Source organism: Hippopotamus amphibius, chromosome 1, assembly GCF_030028045.1.
Source record: "Hippopotamus amphibius kiboko isolate mHipAmp2 chromosome 1, mHipAmp2.hap2, whole genome shotgun sequence".
In the NCBI taxonomy this organism is placed as follows: Eukaryota; Metazoa; Chordata; class Mammalia; order Artiodactyla; family Hippopotamidae; genus Hippopotamus; species Hippopotamus amphibius.
The window spans coordinates 140,021,291-140,037,227 of NC_080186.1; the positions used below are offsets into that span (position 1 = coordinate 140,021,291).

The 15,937-nt window shown below is 39.4% G+C and overlaps 1 long non-coding RNA gene across 1 annotated transcript; it reads right to left on the minus strand.

Annotated features, from left to right (window-relative positions):
• Window positions 1-1,113: 1,113 nt before the first annotated feature.
• On the minus strand, window positions 1,114-15,937 carry LOC130859867 (uncharacterized). The gene is made up of 4 exons (XR_009055340.1): window positions 15,585-15,937; window positions 3,443-3,533; window positions 1,729-1,815; window positions 1,114-1,285 (listed from the first exon to the last, which is right to left on the minus strand). It is a non-coding gene; the product is annotated as an uncharacterized LOC130859867 (long non-coding RNA).

Consider the following 15,937-nt stretch of genomic DNA (forward strand, 5'->3'; position numbering starts at 1 on the left):
AATTGCATTTGAATTTCCCAGCATTGTGATAATAAAAGTATTCTATCTAGATGATACCTATTTTTGACAGAGTATCCCCAGCCTCCAGCACCCAACCCACCAACCCCTGTCCCCACCAACTCATTATGGGCCACCCATGGAGCCTGTATTGCTCTGGAGTCACAGGGATGGGGTTATGCAGATTGAAGATCATCTGCCTATCTTTACTGCATGAAGCAGAAACCAAATGCAACAATCTCAGGGACACTTAACAAATCAGTATCTTTTCAATCACCATCCATCACCATCCTTTTGTAGCACTGGTGCTAACCCTCACCTTTCATTCTGGAGTACAGCTGCCCTTCAGGACCTGCTCCACATTAGTGAGTCAAATCGGCCATTTTTTCATTGCAGACCTGCTGGCTTAAAAATCAGCGTTTACAAAGAAGCTTGTGATGCAGTAAAGGGCCAGGACAGAAATGTAATAAGCAATGTTTTGAATTACATTTTGGACATTTGAAAATGCTCTGGGCTCAATTTCATAAGGCATTTGCATTTGTAATGAAAAAAAAAAAACATCTCTGAGCTTTCAGTCTCAGGTTAACAGCCCCTTTTATGTTGTAAATTTTTTGTAGCAGCAATTACAAATTGTACACAGATTCATTATTTCTCGAGTACTTTATCAGGACACTTCCCCATACATCTAATTTGTCCTGTCTGAAATGTAACTTGACATAAGGGATTTTCTTAATTGCTTTTGAAGCCCTTCCAAGATAATCAACTGCTTTTTGGAGGATGATAAAAGACAGTAGACGATATTGCCAGTCTGTCTAAGGATCACACGCTGAAGTTTATGGGTAAGAGATAGTAAAGACAGGCAACATTCGCCTCTTAAATGCTATTAAAGTATCTCTATTTTAATGTGATTTCCATTTAAACAGCAGTGTCTAAGAAGAGTAAGAAGAAAATGCCCCATTTTTTTTTAATATATTTATTTATTGGCTGTGTTAGGTCTTCGTTGCACATGGACTTTCTCTAGTTGCGGCAAGTGGGGCTTCTCTTTGTTGCAGTGTGTGGGCTCCTCATTGCCGTGGCTTCTCCTGTTGCAGAGCACGGGCCCTAGGCGCATGGGCTTCAGTAGTTGCAGTACACGGGCTCAATAGTTGTGGCTCACAGGCTCTAAAATACAGGCTCAATAGTTGTGGTGCAAGGGCTTAGTTGCTCCACGGCATGCGGGATCTTCCTGCAACAGGGATCGAACCCATGTCCCCTGCATTGGCAGATGGTTTCTCAACCATTGCGCCACCTAGGAGGCCCAAAAATGCCCCATTTTTATCTGCCCCATTGCAATGGCTGTCACTTGTGGATGCAGTAGATGAAGTCATTGTTTACAAATAGATAAAAGTACAGTCTTGGTTATTCTGAAGAATTCTAACCAAAGATTAAAGATTAAAGCAAAAATAAAATAACCAAATTTGGGGAGGAAAAGAAACGCTGTCAAAAGCTGGTTGTGTTTCTGCAACCCACCATTTAACAATTTAAGCAAACAATGGAATACTTCTTTAGGAGGACCTTTTTACCTTGAGTTTTCAAGCTGCCAATGCTAAGTAATTCCACTTTTTTAGTTACAGAACTGTTATCTAATGTACACGGTAGGCAGAATCATGGTTGCCCACAGATGTCCATACCTTGTCACCCAGAACCTCACATGGCAAAACAGACTTTGTAGATGTGATTAAGGATACTGACCTTGACATGGGGAGATGATTATCCTGGATCATTGGGAGATACCCAATCTACGCAGATGCATCCTTAAAACTGGAGAGCCTTTCCCAACTGTGGTCAGAGAGATGAGACAGAAGGGTTGCAGAGATTCAGTGTGAGGACTCAACCCACTGCTGCTGGCTTTTAAGACGGAGGGGAGAGGCCACGAGCCAAGGAATATGGTGGCCTCTAGAAGTTGGGAACAGCCTTCAGTTTATAGCTAGCAACAAAAACAGGGACTTCACTCTCAAAGATACAAGAAACTGAATTCTATCAACATCCCTAATGAGCAGGAAACTTACTCTTCTCCAGAGCCTCTGGAAAGGAATGCAGCCTGGAGACACTTTGATTTTAGCCTAATGAGACCTGTGTCAGATTTCTTACCTACAGAACTGTGAGATAATACATTTGAGTTGTTTAAGCTACTATGTTGGTGGTTATTTATTAAAAGTGCCCAGAAAACCAATACACTGTCTAAAGCATAATAACCTATTTTAATAACCAGATCATCTTCATAATGCCCAAATACAAGAGATTTAATGACTTGTATTATCATTTAGCATTTAGTTAGTACCATCCTGTGCAATGGAAATTCAAATATTGCTTGCTGAAATCAAATTAAATTATATCTCACAAATGGAAAATATTGATTGTAGTGTCCTTTTAGGAAGCTCACATTATTAACTTAAGAACACTGACTGGTGGGCTTCCTAGGTGGCGCAGTGGTTAAGAATCCGCCTGCCAATGCAGGGAACACGGGTTCGATCCCTGTTCCAGGAAGATCCCACATGCCGCGGAGCAACTAAGCCCGTGTGGCACTAAAAAAAATAAATTAAAAAAAAAAAAAAACACTGACTGGAGAAAAAAAAAAAAAAACACTGACTGGGACATTGGATAAAGGAAGAAAATTATTACCTTTGTTTTAGATCAACAATGTTAATATACCATGCTGACCCCTAATCATCTCCTAAGAAATGCTCTTGGCAGGAATTGGAAAATTGATTGTTCTCAATTTTAAAGCTTAGCCTCAGCAGTTTGTAATAAGAAGTCCACAGGAGTTCAAGGAATATTTAGATCTTTTCCATTAAAAGATACTCCAGAATGGAGAAGAAAGATGGCGGCAAAGTAGAAGGATGTGGAATGCATCCCTCTCTACACATGCATCAGGAATACACCAAAAGATGCCATAATTCCCACAGAGAACCAGTTGAACACCAGCAAATGACCTCGGACACCAGAAAGGACTGCAAAGATCCTGACATAACTGGGTAGGACAGAGGGGAAAAAAAAAAAAGGAGAAAGAGGAGGAGAAGAAAGGAAAGGGATGGGTCCCACACCCTGGGGTGGGGGGATCTGAAACAGAGGGGAGACTGCCGATTTCAGGGAAACGTCCCTCATCTGATGGGGAAACCACTTCTCCAATGGGGAATTTCCCTGGGTCAGAAGGGAGGCATTTAGGACTGTTCAAAGAGGGTGAAGCAGCTGAGCTGTGGCAGACAAGAAAGAGTGAGAAACACACGGAGGGTCTGCGCCACGGCTCAGCGTGTCCGGACTGAGACACTGGTTCACAGCTGAACAGGGGGTCTGGGAGCTGGAATGTGAGAACCAGAGAACTGGTATAGGGTGAGAAACATTGTTGGCAGTGGGGAGATGGACTGAGAGGGCAGAAGGGAAGAAATCTGCAATGGAGAGTGCCTACCGCAGAGAGCTGGGAGGCCATGGCGGTGGCTTGATACTGCTGACTCACAAGCAGTGCGGAGGAGCCGTGGGTGTAGCTTCTCTCTCGGCACCTGCAACGGAAAAAGGAAGGACCCCTGTGGGCCTAGCTAACACACTCAGGGATAACAAAGGCCCCCAGGCATGGCTGGTCCAGACTGCCTGCAGCCGAGAGCCAAAAGTCCACAGAGTGGCCCAGCTCTGGAGACAATCTGTTTATACCTGAGCCACCGGCGTCCCTCTGCAATAGGCACCGACACGGCTGACTGAGCCGCCGTTACCCAGGCAGGCTGCCCCGGCAGAGTGATGGCAGAGGGGAGGAGCCGCAGTTGGAGTTGCTCTCTCAGCCTGAGCCACCCAAGCTGCCATGACCCAGGCAGGGCGCCACTGCTCAGTCACTCCCAGGGGAAGGAGCCACTATTGTACCCTCTCTTTCCCCACACATTGGCACATACAGACGAACAATAAAGGAAGTTCTGCTGGTCACAGAGTAATACAAAAAACCCAAGGTGGGTAGAAAGACACTTAGAGCTGAGACCCCAAGGAAACAGAAAGATTATTATTAATTCTATTGATCCGGTCCATTCTGGGGTCAGTTCTAGTTTTTATGTTGTTGCTGTTGTTTTTATTTTACTAATTACAATCTTAGTCCTAAAGGATCTACATGTTTTATAACTTTTTTTATTCCGTTTTTTATTCTATTTTTATTTTCAGCCTTTTTATATATTTCTATTTCTAGATAAGTTTTTTGCAGTGCTATCTCTCCTACCTTGTTTTCATCTCTTTTATACATTTCTATTTCTTTCTCTTTTCATATTTCCACTCACACTATGCTCTTTTGTTGCCCTGTCTTCTATCCTTTTTTAGTTTCTTTTATCTTAATATTATAACAAATATTATTGCTCAGCTCTGTTTCCTTGCTTTATTCTCCAGATAACACACTGCTTTGGTTTTTATTCTTAGGTTTGGTCTTTATCTTAGTTCTGATTATAATTGTCGATTTTGTTTTAGGAATCTTCAGTCTGTCTGATTGTACTCTCCCTCTTTATTATATTTGACCCTAGCTTTCAAAATTTCCCTGGATATGTGTTTGTGTGTGTGTGGTTTTTTTTTTAATTAATTATGATCTTAGTCCTAAGGGATCTACACATATTATATTTTTTTATACTTTTATTCTATTTTTTTCTTCTATTTTTATTTTTAGACTTTTTACATATTTCTATGTCTGTTTTTTGTAGTGCTAACTTTATCTCTTCTACCCTTTTTTTCTTTTATACATTTCTATTTTTCTCTCTTTTTCTTTTCATATTTCCACTCACACTATGCTCTTCTGTTGCCCTCTCTTCTATCCTTTTTTAGTTTCTTTTATCTTAATATACTTATAAGCAATATTATCAGTCTGCTCTGTTTCCTTGCTTTATTCTCCAGATGACACACTGCTTTGGTTTTCTCTTTATCTTAGTTTTAAGTATAACTGTCTGATTTTGTTCTGAGAATCTTCAGTTTGTCTGGTAGTACTCTCATTCTTGATTATATTTGATCATAGCTTTCAAAAGCTCCCTGGATTTCTGTTTGTGTGTGTGGGCTTTTGTTGTTGTTGTTGTTGTGTTTTGTTTTGAATTTCTGTTGTTGGTTTTCTCTTTGATTGTCTGATGGCATACTGGGGTTCTTCTGTCAGGTCTTTCTAGTGCCTTGTGTTCTATTGGATTCAGTAATTGTGTGTCTTATACATGTATGTGTTTCCTTGATTTAGTATTTGTTTGATTCCACACTCTGCCATTACTCAGGGGCTTGGACAGTCTTCTTTAAACCCCTTTATTGCTGGGACAAGCAACCTCTGAAATCTGGACTACTCCATCAGAAGTCTAGTAGGAGGCTCTGGGGAGGGAGCACTGAATCCAGCATACTAGACTACTAGGGAGTCCTCAGACTTAGGGAACATTAACTGCAGAGAATTCTCATAGAGCCCTGTATCACAGTCTAAGACTCGGCTTCTTCCGACTGTCTGCAACTTCCAGTGCTTGACACCTCGTGCTAAACTACAAACAAGACAGGAACACAAACCCACTCATAAGCACAGACTACCTAAAGCCATATTAACCTCACAGATACCCTAAAACACACCACCTGACACAGCCCTGCTAATCAGAGAGAAAAGACACAGAGCCACACACTGGAAAGGAGACACCAGACCCCCCCCACCAGGGAGCCTACTCAAGACACTGGACAAACCCCACCACAGGGGGCAGAAGGCAGAAACAAGAGGAATTACTACTAGGGAGCATAGGGAAAGGAGACAGCAAATCCTATAAATTAGGCAAAATGAGAAAACAAAGAAACACCATGCAGGCAAAGGAGCAGGAAAAAAACCCACAAGACCAAATAAATGAAGAGGAAATAGGAAAATTGCCTGAAAAAGAATTCAGAGTAATGATAGTAAAGATGATCCAAAATCTTGATAAAAAAATAAAGAAAATACAAGAAACAGTTAATAAGAACTAAAGAGCAAACAGTAATCATCTACGAAATAACCCAAATTAAAAATACTCTAGATGGTATAAACAGCAGAATAACTGAGGCAGAAGAATGAGTGAGTTGGAAGATAGAATGGGGGAAATAAACGCCACAGAGCAGGAAAAAGAAAAAAGAATAAAAAGAATGGAAGACAGTCTCAGAGACCTTGGTGATAACATTAAGCACACCAACATTCAAATCATAGGCATCCCAGAAGAAGTAGATAAAAAGAAAGGGTCTGAGAAAATATTTGAAGATGTTATAGTGGAAAACTTCCCCAACATGGGAAAGGATATAATTAATCAAGTTCAAGAAGCACAGAAAGTCCCATACAGAATAAACCCAAGGAGAAATACACCAAGGCACATATTAACCAAACTAACGAAAATTAAACACAAAGAATTAATATTAAAAGCAGCAAGAGAAAAGCAACAAATAACATATAAGGGAAAACCCATAAGGATAACAGCTGATCTTTCTGCAGAAACTCTGCAGACCAGAAGGGAATGGCAGGATATACTGAAAGTCCTGAAAGAGAAAAACCTACAGCCAAGAATACTCTACCCAGCAAGAATCTCATTCAGATTTGAGGGAGAAATCAAAAGCTTTCCAGACAAGCAAAAGTTAAGAGAATTCAGCACCACCAAACCAGCCTTACAACAAGTGCTTAAGGAACTTTTCTAAGTAGGACACACAGGAGAAGGAAAAGACCTACAAAAACAAATCCAAAACAATTAAGAAAATGGTAATAGGAACACACATGCCAAAAACAACCTTAAATGTAAACGGATTAAATGCTCCAACCAAGACACAAACTGGCTGAATGGATACAAAAACAAGACCCTTATATATGCTGCCTACAAGAAACCCACTTCAGACCAAGGGACACATATAGACTGAAAGTAAGCAGATGGAAAAAGATATTCCATGCAAATGGAATTCAAAAGAAAGCTGGAGTAGCAATACTCATATCAGAAAAATTAGACTTAAGTAAAGACTATTACAAGACACAAGGAAGGACACTACATAATGATCAAGGGATCCATTCAAGTACATATAACAATTGTAAATATCTATGCACCCAACATAGGAGCACCTCAATACATAAGGCAAATGCTAACAGCCATAAAAGGGGAAATCAACAGTAACACAATAATAGTAGGTGAACACCCCACTTACATCAATGGACAGATCATCCAAACAGAAAATAAATAAGGACACACAAGCTGTAAATGACACATTAGACCGTCTCGACTTAATTGATACTTATAGGACATTCCATCCAAGAACTGCAGAATCCATGTTCTTCTCAAGTGCACACAGAACATTTTCCAGGATAGATCACATCTTGGGTCACAAATCAAGCCTCAGTAAAGTCAAGAAAATTGAAATCATAGCAAGTATCTTCTCTGGTCCCAATGCCATGAGACTAGATATCAATTACAGGAAAAAAAGTGTAAAAAATACAAACACATGGAGACTAAACAATACGCTATGAAAAAACCAAGAAATCACTAAAGAAATCAAGAGGAAATCAAAAAACACCTAGAAACAAATGACAATGAAAACACAATAACCCAAAACCTATGGGATGCAGTAAAAGCAGTTCTAAGAGGGAAGTTTATAGCAATACAGTCCTACCTCAAGAAACAAGAAAAATATCGAATAAACAACTTAAACTTACACCTAAAACAATTAGAGAAAGAAGAACAAAGAAACCCCAAAGTGAGCAGAAGGAAAGAAATCATAAAGATCAGAGCAGAAATAAATGAAAAAGAAAGGAAGGAAACAATAGCAAAGATCAATGAAACTAAAAGCTGGTTCTTTGAGAAGATAAACAAAATTGATAAACCATTAGCCAGACTCATCAGGAACAAAAGGGAGAAGACATAAATCAACCGAATTAGAAATGAAAAAGAAGTAACAATGGACACCACAGAAATACAAACGATCATGAGAGACTACTACAAGCAACTATATGCCAATAAATTGGATAACCTGGAAGAAATGGATACATTCTTAGAAAAGTACAATCTTCCAAGACTGAACCGGGAAGAAATAGAAAACATGAACAGACCAATCACAAGCACTGAAATTGAGACTGTTATTAAAAATCTCCCAACAAACAAAAGCCCAGGGCCAGATGGATTCACAGGCGAATTCTATCAAACATTTAGTGAAGAGCTAACACCTATCCTTTTAGAACTCTTCCAAAATATAGCAGAAGGAGGAACACTCCCAAACTCATTCTACGAGGCCACAATCACCCTGATACCAAAACCAGGCAAAGATGTCACAAAAAAAGAACATTACAGACCAATATCACTGATGAATATAGATGCAAAAATCCTCAACAAAATACTGGTTAGCAGAATCCAACAGCACATTCAAAAGATCATACACCATGATCAAGTGGGGTTTATCCCTGGGATGCAAGGATTCTTCAATATACGCAAATCAATCAACGTGATACATCATATCAACAAATTGAAGGATAAAAACCATATGATCATCTCAATAGATGCAGAAAAAGCTTTTGACAAAGTTCAACATCCATTTATGATAAAACCTCTCCAGAAAATGGGTATAGGAGGAAATAACCTCAACATAATAAAAGCCATATGTGAGAAACCAAAAGCCAACATCATTCTGAATGGTGAAAAACTGAAAGAATTCCCTCTAAGAACAGGAACAAGACAAGGGTATCCACTCTCACCATTATTATTCAACATAGTTTTGGAAGTTTTAGCCACAGCAATCAGAGAAGAAAATGAAATAGAAGGAATCCAAACTGGAAAAGAAGAAGTAAAATTGTCACTCTTTACAGATGACATGATATTATACATAGAAAACCCTAAAGACTCTACCAGAAAACTGCTAGCACTATTCGATGAATTTAGTAAAGTAGCAGGATACAAAATTAATGCACAGAAATCTCTTGCATTCCTATACACTAACAACGGAAGAGCAGAAAAAGAAATTAAGGAAACTCTCCCATTTACCATTGCAACAAAAAGAATAAAATACCTAGGAAAAAACCTGCCTAAGGAGGCAAAAGACCTGTATGCAGAAAACTATAAGACACTGATGAAAGAAATCAAAAACGATACAAACAGATGGAGAGACATACCATGTTCTTGGATTGGAAGAATCAACATTGTGAAAATGACTGTACTACCCAAAACAATTTACAGATTCAATGCAATCCCTATCAAATTACCAACGGCACTTTTCACAAAACTAGAACAAGAAATCTTACGATTTGTATGGAAACACAAAAGACCCCAAATAGCCAAAGCAATCTTGAGAAGGAAAGATGGAGTTGGTGGAATTAGGCTTCCTGACTTCAAATTATACTACAAGGCCAAAGTGATCAAGACAGTATGGTACTGGCACAAAAATAGAAAGGAAGATCAATGGAACAGAATAGAGAACTTAGAGGTAAACCCAAGCACACATGGGCACCTTATCTTTGACAAAGGAGGCAAGAATATACAATAGAAAAAAGCCTCTTCAATAAGTGGTGCTGGGAAAACTGGACAGCAACATGTAAAAGAATGAAATTAGAGCACTTCCTAACACCATACACAAAAATAAACTCAAAATGGATTAAAGAGCTAAAGCTAAGGCCAGACCTATAAAACTCCTAGAGGAAAACATAGGCAGAACACTCTATGACATACATCAAAGCAAGATCCTCTTTGACCCACCTCCTAGAATAACGGAAATAAAATCAAGAATAAACAAATGGGACCTCATGAAACTTCAAAGCTTTTGCACAGCAAAAGAAACCATAAACAAGACAAGAAGACAACCCTCAAAATGGAAGAAAATACTTGCCAACGAAGCAACGGACAAAGGATCAATCTCTGAAATATAGAAGCAGCTCAGGCAGCTTAATACCAAAAAAGCAAATAACCCAGTCCAGAAATGGATGGAAGACCTAAATAGACATTCCTCCCAAGAAAACATACAGAAGGCCAACAAATACATGAGAAGATGCTCAACATCACTCATCATCAGAGAAATGCAAGTCAAAGCCACAGTGAGGTATCACCTCACACCGGTCAGAATGGCCATCATCAAAAAATCTAGAAATAATAAATGTTGGAGAGGATGTGGAGAAAAGGGAAATGCTCTTGCACTGTTGGTGGGAATGTAAGTTTGTACAGCCACTATGGAAAACAGTTTGGAAGTTACTTAAAAAACTAAAAATAGAACTACCATATAATCCAGTAACCCCACTCCTGGGCATATACCCAGAGAAAACCATAATCCAAAAAGAAACATGTACCATAATGTTCATTGCAGCACTATTTACGATAGCCAGGACATGGAAGCAACCTAAATGCCCATCAGCAGATGAATGGATAAAGAAGATGTGGCATATACATACAATGGAATATTACTCCGCCATAAAAGGGAATGAAATGGAGCTATATGTAATAAGGTGGATAGACCCAGAGTCTGTCATACAGAGTGAAGTAAGCCAGAAAGAAAGAGAAAAACAAATACTTTATCCTAACTCATATACACAGAATCTAAAAAAAAAAAAAGGGTACTGAGGAACCCAGTGACAGGGCAAGAATAAGGATGCAGATGCAGAGAATGGACTGGAGGACACGGGGTTGGAGGGGCAGGGGGCAAAGGGGAATCTGAGACAAAGTGAGAGAGTACCATAGACATATATACACAACCAACTGTAAAATAGATAGCTAGCGGGAAGTTGCTGTATAACAAAGGGAGATCAACTCGATGATGGGTGGCACCTTAGGGGGCCAGGACAGGGAGAGTGGGAGGGGTCACGAGAGGGAGGGGATATGGGGATATATGTATAAATACATCTGATTTACTTCGGTGTATCTCAAAAGCTGGTACAAGAATATAAAGCAATTATATTCCAATAAAGAGCTTAAAAAAAAAAAAGATACTCCAAAATAGGAATTTTGATTAGGATTCATAATTTTGATAGGAATCATCACTTTGACAGGAATCATAACTAATAACAATCACTTCTTCCAGGTGAATGCAGGCAATATTAATAGCCAAAAATAAAATGGTTAGTTTGGTGCTTCACTTACATGAAACAATGGATGACCTTATCCAAGATATCATGTTAAAGTTGTAGTTAACTGAGTTTCCCAAAAACGTAACAGCAAAGACTAGCAATTCAAGTGAGCCAGGATATCACAAGAAACTGGTATAGAACGCATCAAACTAAAGAAAACTGGGAGAGTTCAGCTCATAAAGCAGGTCAAGAGAAGATTCATGATCTACATCTATAAAATCAATAAGAGTACAGTGTTCCATTTTAAGATAGTGGATGGAATACATGTATCAAATTTTGTTTCTTCCCAAAACCCCAGTGAAAACTATTTTTTTAAAGAAGACATAAAATAACAAGGACAGGAAGAACAGGAAAGGAGACAACAGCAACAAAACTTTGGAAGCAGGAAAGCATAGGGAACTATGGTAAAGGACTTAACCAACCCCCCCAAAGCTGAATTGTAGCCATTGGTTGTGAAAGCTGAGAACCAAAGTAGTTTACTCTGAAAATCCTTAGAAGACTCAGGAGGAGATACCTCCAAATCTTGGGTGAAAGGGAAGGAAGAGAGTAAAGACAAATGAGTGAAATTAGATTCCCAGATCCTCTCCCCATCACCTCCAGATTTCTGAACATCTATCCTTTGGATAGTCTTTTTTTTTTTTTTTTTTTTTAATTTATTATTTTTTTGGGGGTACACCAAGTTCAATCATCTGTTTTTATACACATATTCCCATATTCCCTCCCTCCTTCGACTCCCCCCCCCACCCTCCCTCGAGTCCCCCCCACCCTCCCCGTCCCAGTCCTCTAAGGCATCTTCCATCCTCGTGGATAATCTTTTAATACTGATGATTTTTGGAGTGGAGAAGGGGAGGTGAGATGGGCAGGTTGAGGACGGAGGTACTACACTGAAGACAGGAGGAATAAGAGAACGTATGAAAGCTAAATGCTAACTTCAGGACTTTGAACTGTGTGGGAGCACATAGATAATCTAGCAAGGAGTTCAAAATCATTTCCCCTACATCTTGGGTCTAGGTCTCTACTGGATGAATTGCACACTCTTAGAAAAGCCTATTCCATAACAGTAAACTTGGCTTAACAGTGGCCCCCTATATTACTAATTATGTAATCTCTAAGCTGTATTAGCCTCAGGAGGAAGAGGATGGCACAAGAGAGTCCCTGGAGGCTATGAGTACCACCTGTCCCAGGCTGGTCATCCTCCTGGCCCTTCTCTCTTCAGCATCTCAAGGGAGCTTAAAGCGATAGTGATGTGCTGATGTGTTTAGTGCTCTGCTCCCTCTGGCAATACTTTATGATAAAACTTTCATTTTGATATACTATCCCTGAAATAGCTTATTCGTACAGATCTCAGGCTTCTTCTTCCACCAGACCACTGGCAGTCAGACCTTTGCCCTTCAAACGGGGGACTAGAAGACCCTTTTCTGAGGAATGTGACCTACCCAGGAGGAAAAACCTTAAAATAATGACAGCGGGAGCCCCCCCCAGCTAACAGGAAGCACTCACAATGTCCTAGAATAGTTGTTCTCCTTTAGGATGACTGTGCTCCCAGGGAATCTCTGGCGATGTCTGGAAACACTTTCGATTGTCAAGACTGGAGGGGTGTGGCTGGTGTCTAGTGAGCAGAGGCCAAGGGTGCTGTTAATCATCCTACAACACACAGGACAGTGCTCCTACACACAGATACTCAGCGTTCCAATTAGCCTTCCAGTGTCTCACTTTCAATCATGATCACACAGCCAAAGACTGCCAGACAGCTGAGCATAGCCTCTAACAGAGAAGAAAACAGACCAAGCAAACAATCAAATAGAAGCAGTTTGGAGGAAACATATCTCGCAGCCAAAAAACAAAAAACAAACAAAAAACCCTAAAACTATCACTAATATTTTAAAGAGAAAAACAGAGTCCTTACGTCCATGAAACAAAACAGTGATGCTATTTTTTTAAAAAGGAAACATTGAGAGAACACAGGTTCTTGGGAACTAAAATGGTAACAAAAAGAATTTAGTAGAAGTGGGGAAAATTTTTTTAAAGTTAAGGCAATCTCCCCGAGTGAGAATACTAAAAAGAAAAAGAACTAAAAAACAGAGCTGGAAATCAAAGGATCAGTGTATTGGCTTCCTATTGCTGCTGTAACATACTACCACAAGATTGGTGGCTTAAACAACATGAATTTATTACCTTTCAGTTCTGGAGGTCAGTAATCTGAAATGAGTTTCACTAGGCCAAAACCAAGGTGCTGGGAGGAGTATGCTTCTTCCAGAGGTGATAGGGGCGAATCTGTTTCCACACTGCTGTTTCTCGCTTCTGGAGGCTGGCTACATTCCTTGGCTGTGACATCCTCCCTGCATCACTCCCATCTCTTAGTTCCATCATCACATCTACCACTTATGTAATTTCCTGCTTCCTTCTGAAAAGGATCCTGTGATTACACTGAACCCATTAGGATAATTCAGGATAATCTCCTCATCTCATGATTCTCAATTACATCTGCAAAGTCCCTTTTGCCGTATAAAGTAACAGCCACAGATTCTAGAGATTAGGACATGGGCAAATTGGGGTAGAGGGCATTTTTCAGCCTTCACACTTCATGTGCAACATCAGCTCTTCCTGGCTCTACAGCAGACCACCTACGGACTCAAGCTGCAACACCAGCTCTTCTGGGTCTCCAATATGCAGGCCCACCATGCAGATTTTGAATTTGCCAGCCTTCACCATCACATAAGCCAATTCCTTATAAAAATCTCTCTCAACCTACACACACACATCACATTGGTTCTGTGTCCCTGGAGAATCCTAATTAACACAGGCACAGTAGGGGAAAGGCATATAGAGAGCTTCTAAGATACCTGCAATGCTCAATTTCTTAACCTGGGTGGTAGTACGTGAGTGTTTATCACTAGTCTTTAAACTGTACATACACTTTATGCACTCTTTGTATGTAAGTTTTTTTCACCATTAAAAATACTTTTTTTAAAAAATCTAAGATTGAGATGAAACCCAATCAATTCACCAAAGTTCACATCTAGATTTCTTAATCCTTCAAGATTTTAAATAAATATCCTTTGCCTGATAAACCTCTCTGTAGCTGGAGATGATTAAATTGGCTTGGCAGAGTTAAGTGGATCATAAATGATGGATCTGAAATGAGTCATTAAAAACTTAGGAATGTTTAGAGGTTGATATTATGAAAGATGACTATCCTTCATGCTGCTGAGAGACACATTTTCAAACCAGATAATGGTGCCATCTCATATGGTCTCAGCTCATATTGTACATATTTTTTCCATCATCCATCCTCGCCCTCTAGTTTCAGTGTGAATTCTAACTACAGAAGAACATCAGCAGTTAGGGGAAAAAAAAAAAAAAAGAGTAAGAAGAAATCTCATCACTCTTTCAACTATCCAACGACTTAATATGTACTAACAAGCACACAGTCTAGAGGTGAGACAGTGTAAGGAGAAAAAGAAATTATTTCCCATCCTTCAACATGCCCAAGTGTTCAACTTCACCTGGATGAGTTTTAGCATCTCATTAAAACATTCTGAAGCCTCTAAGTTTACATTTTAAACATTTTTCTGAGTTCTATAACAAATTAGGGAAAAATTGGAATTGCTCAATAATATGTACTATGTTTTTCAAAAACTAGTATGAAGATGGGGACCAAAACAATCATGAGTGTGAGCTGAGCAATTTCATGGCCATCTTTTGATATAAATCATTTGCAAATACATGAATTTTAGTTTATTCAATTTCCAGATATACAAGTACATGCATATAAATTCATGTATCTTGTCATCTGTGTGGCAAAATATAGACAAGAACTTTCAAAAATTGTTAGGCTAAACAGGTTACAAAAATAATTTATCTTTTCGATTTTTCAAAATTTATTTCCAAGTTTCTAAGTATGCTCATTGTAGAAAAGTACTACTAGCGATATGGTTTTCAAAGAGACAGGACTTAATTTAGACTCTAACAGTAATTTATTTCAAAGGTTTTGCAATATTGGCAAGTTAGATGTTTCCTTTCTTCCTTTTGAAAGTAGCTGAAATGATTATTATTTCATACTCAAACCCATACAAAATAAGCAAATACCTTGAGGTAGGAGGGTGTTAATTTAAGCATGTTAACGAAAAATAGTCTAATGGATGCATTCTTTTCCTCACACATGCAGGTCCATATTTTGAGCAGTATTCCTATTTTGGTAATGAATTTTTTCTGAATTCATTCCTATTTCACAGACTGATATACATTCAGGACCTGTAGCATATACTTGTGAGCTCAAGGGTATAGTCTGTGGACATACCAATAGAATAGAAAGTCCCACAAACTTAAAAGTTTGCTCTAAAGCATGCTCTAAAGATTCCACACAACTGAGTCATTTTGCTACAGAGATTGGCACAACATTGTATATCAACTACAATTAAAAAAAAAAAAGGCACAAGACTAAAGATCCCACACAATCAAAAGCACATCAGTGAGAAACTAATTAGGTAAACTATGATTCATTCACTGACACAAGGGAATAAATGCAGCCATAAAAGAATACCTAGCTCCTTCTCTTTGGTGCTCTCCTGGTACATGGTGGACTGACTGCAGGGCTGCTGGTGCAGTGCCTCATGGGCTGGAAGAAGGTCCTCGACCAGGTGCAGTGGACCACACGGTCACTGGCATCAGGGCCGTTGCCCAGGGGTCAGGGATGCTCAGCTGGCTCATGGAGGCCTGTGCGGTGAGGGGAGCAAGAGGGAACTGGTGTGATGGGAAGAATGGCTCTTATAGATGACTTGAATGTTGAAAACAATGGGAGCTAGGTTTCTGTCAGAGAAAGGAACTACAAATGAGAAGAGGGTAGCTAAAATAAACCCCGTGGAACAATACTAGAATTGGAGGCATCCATGTGAA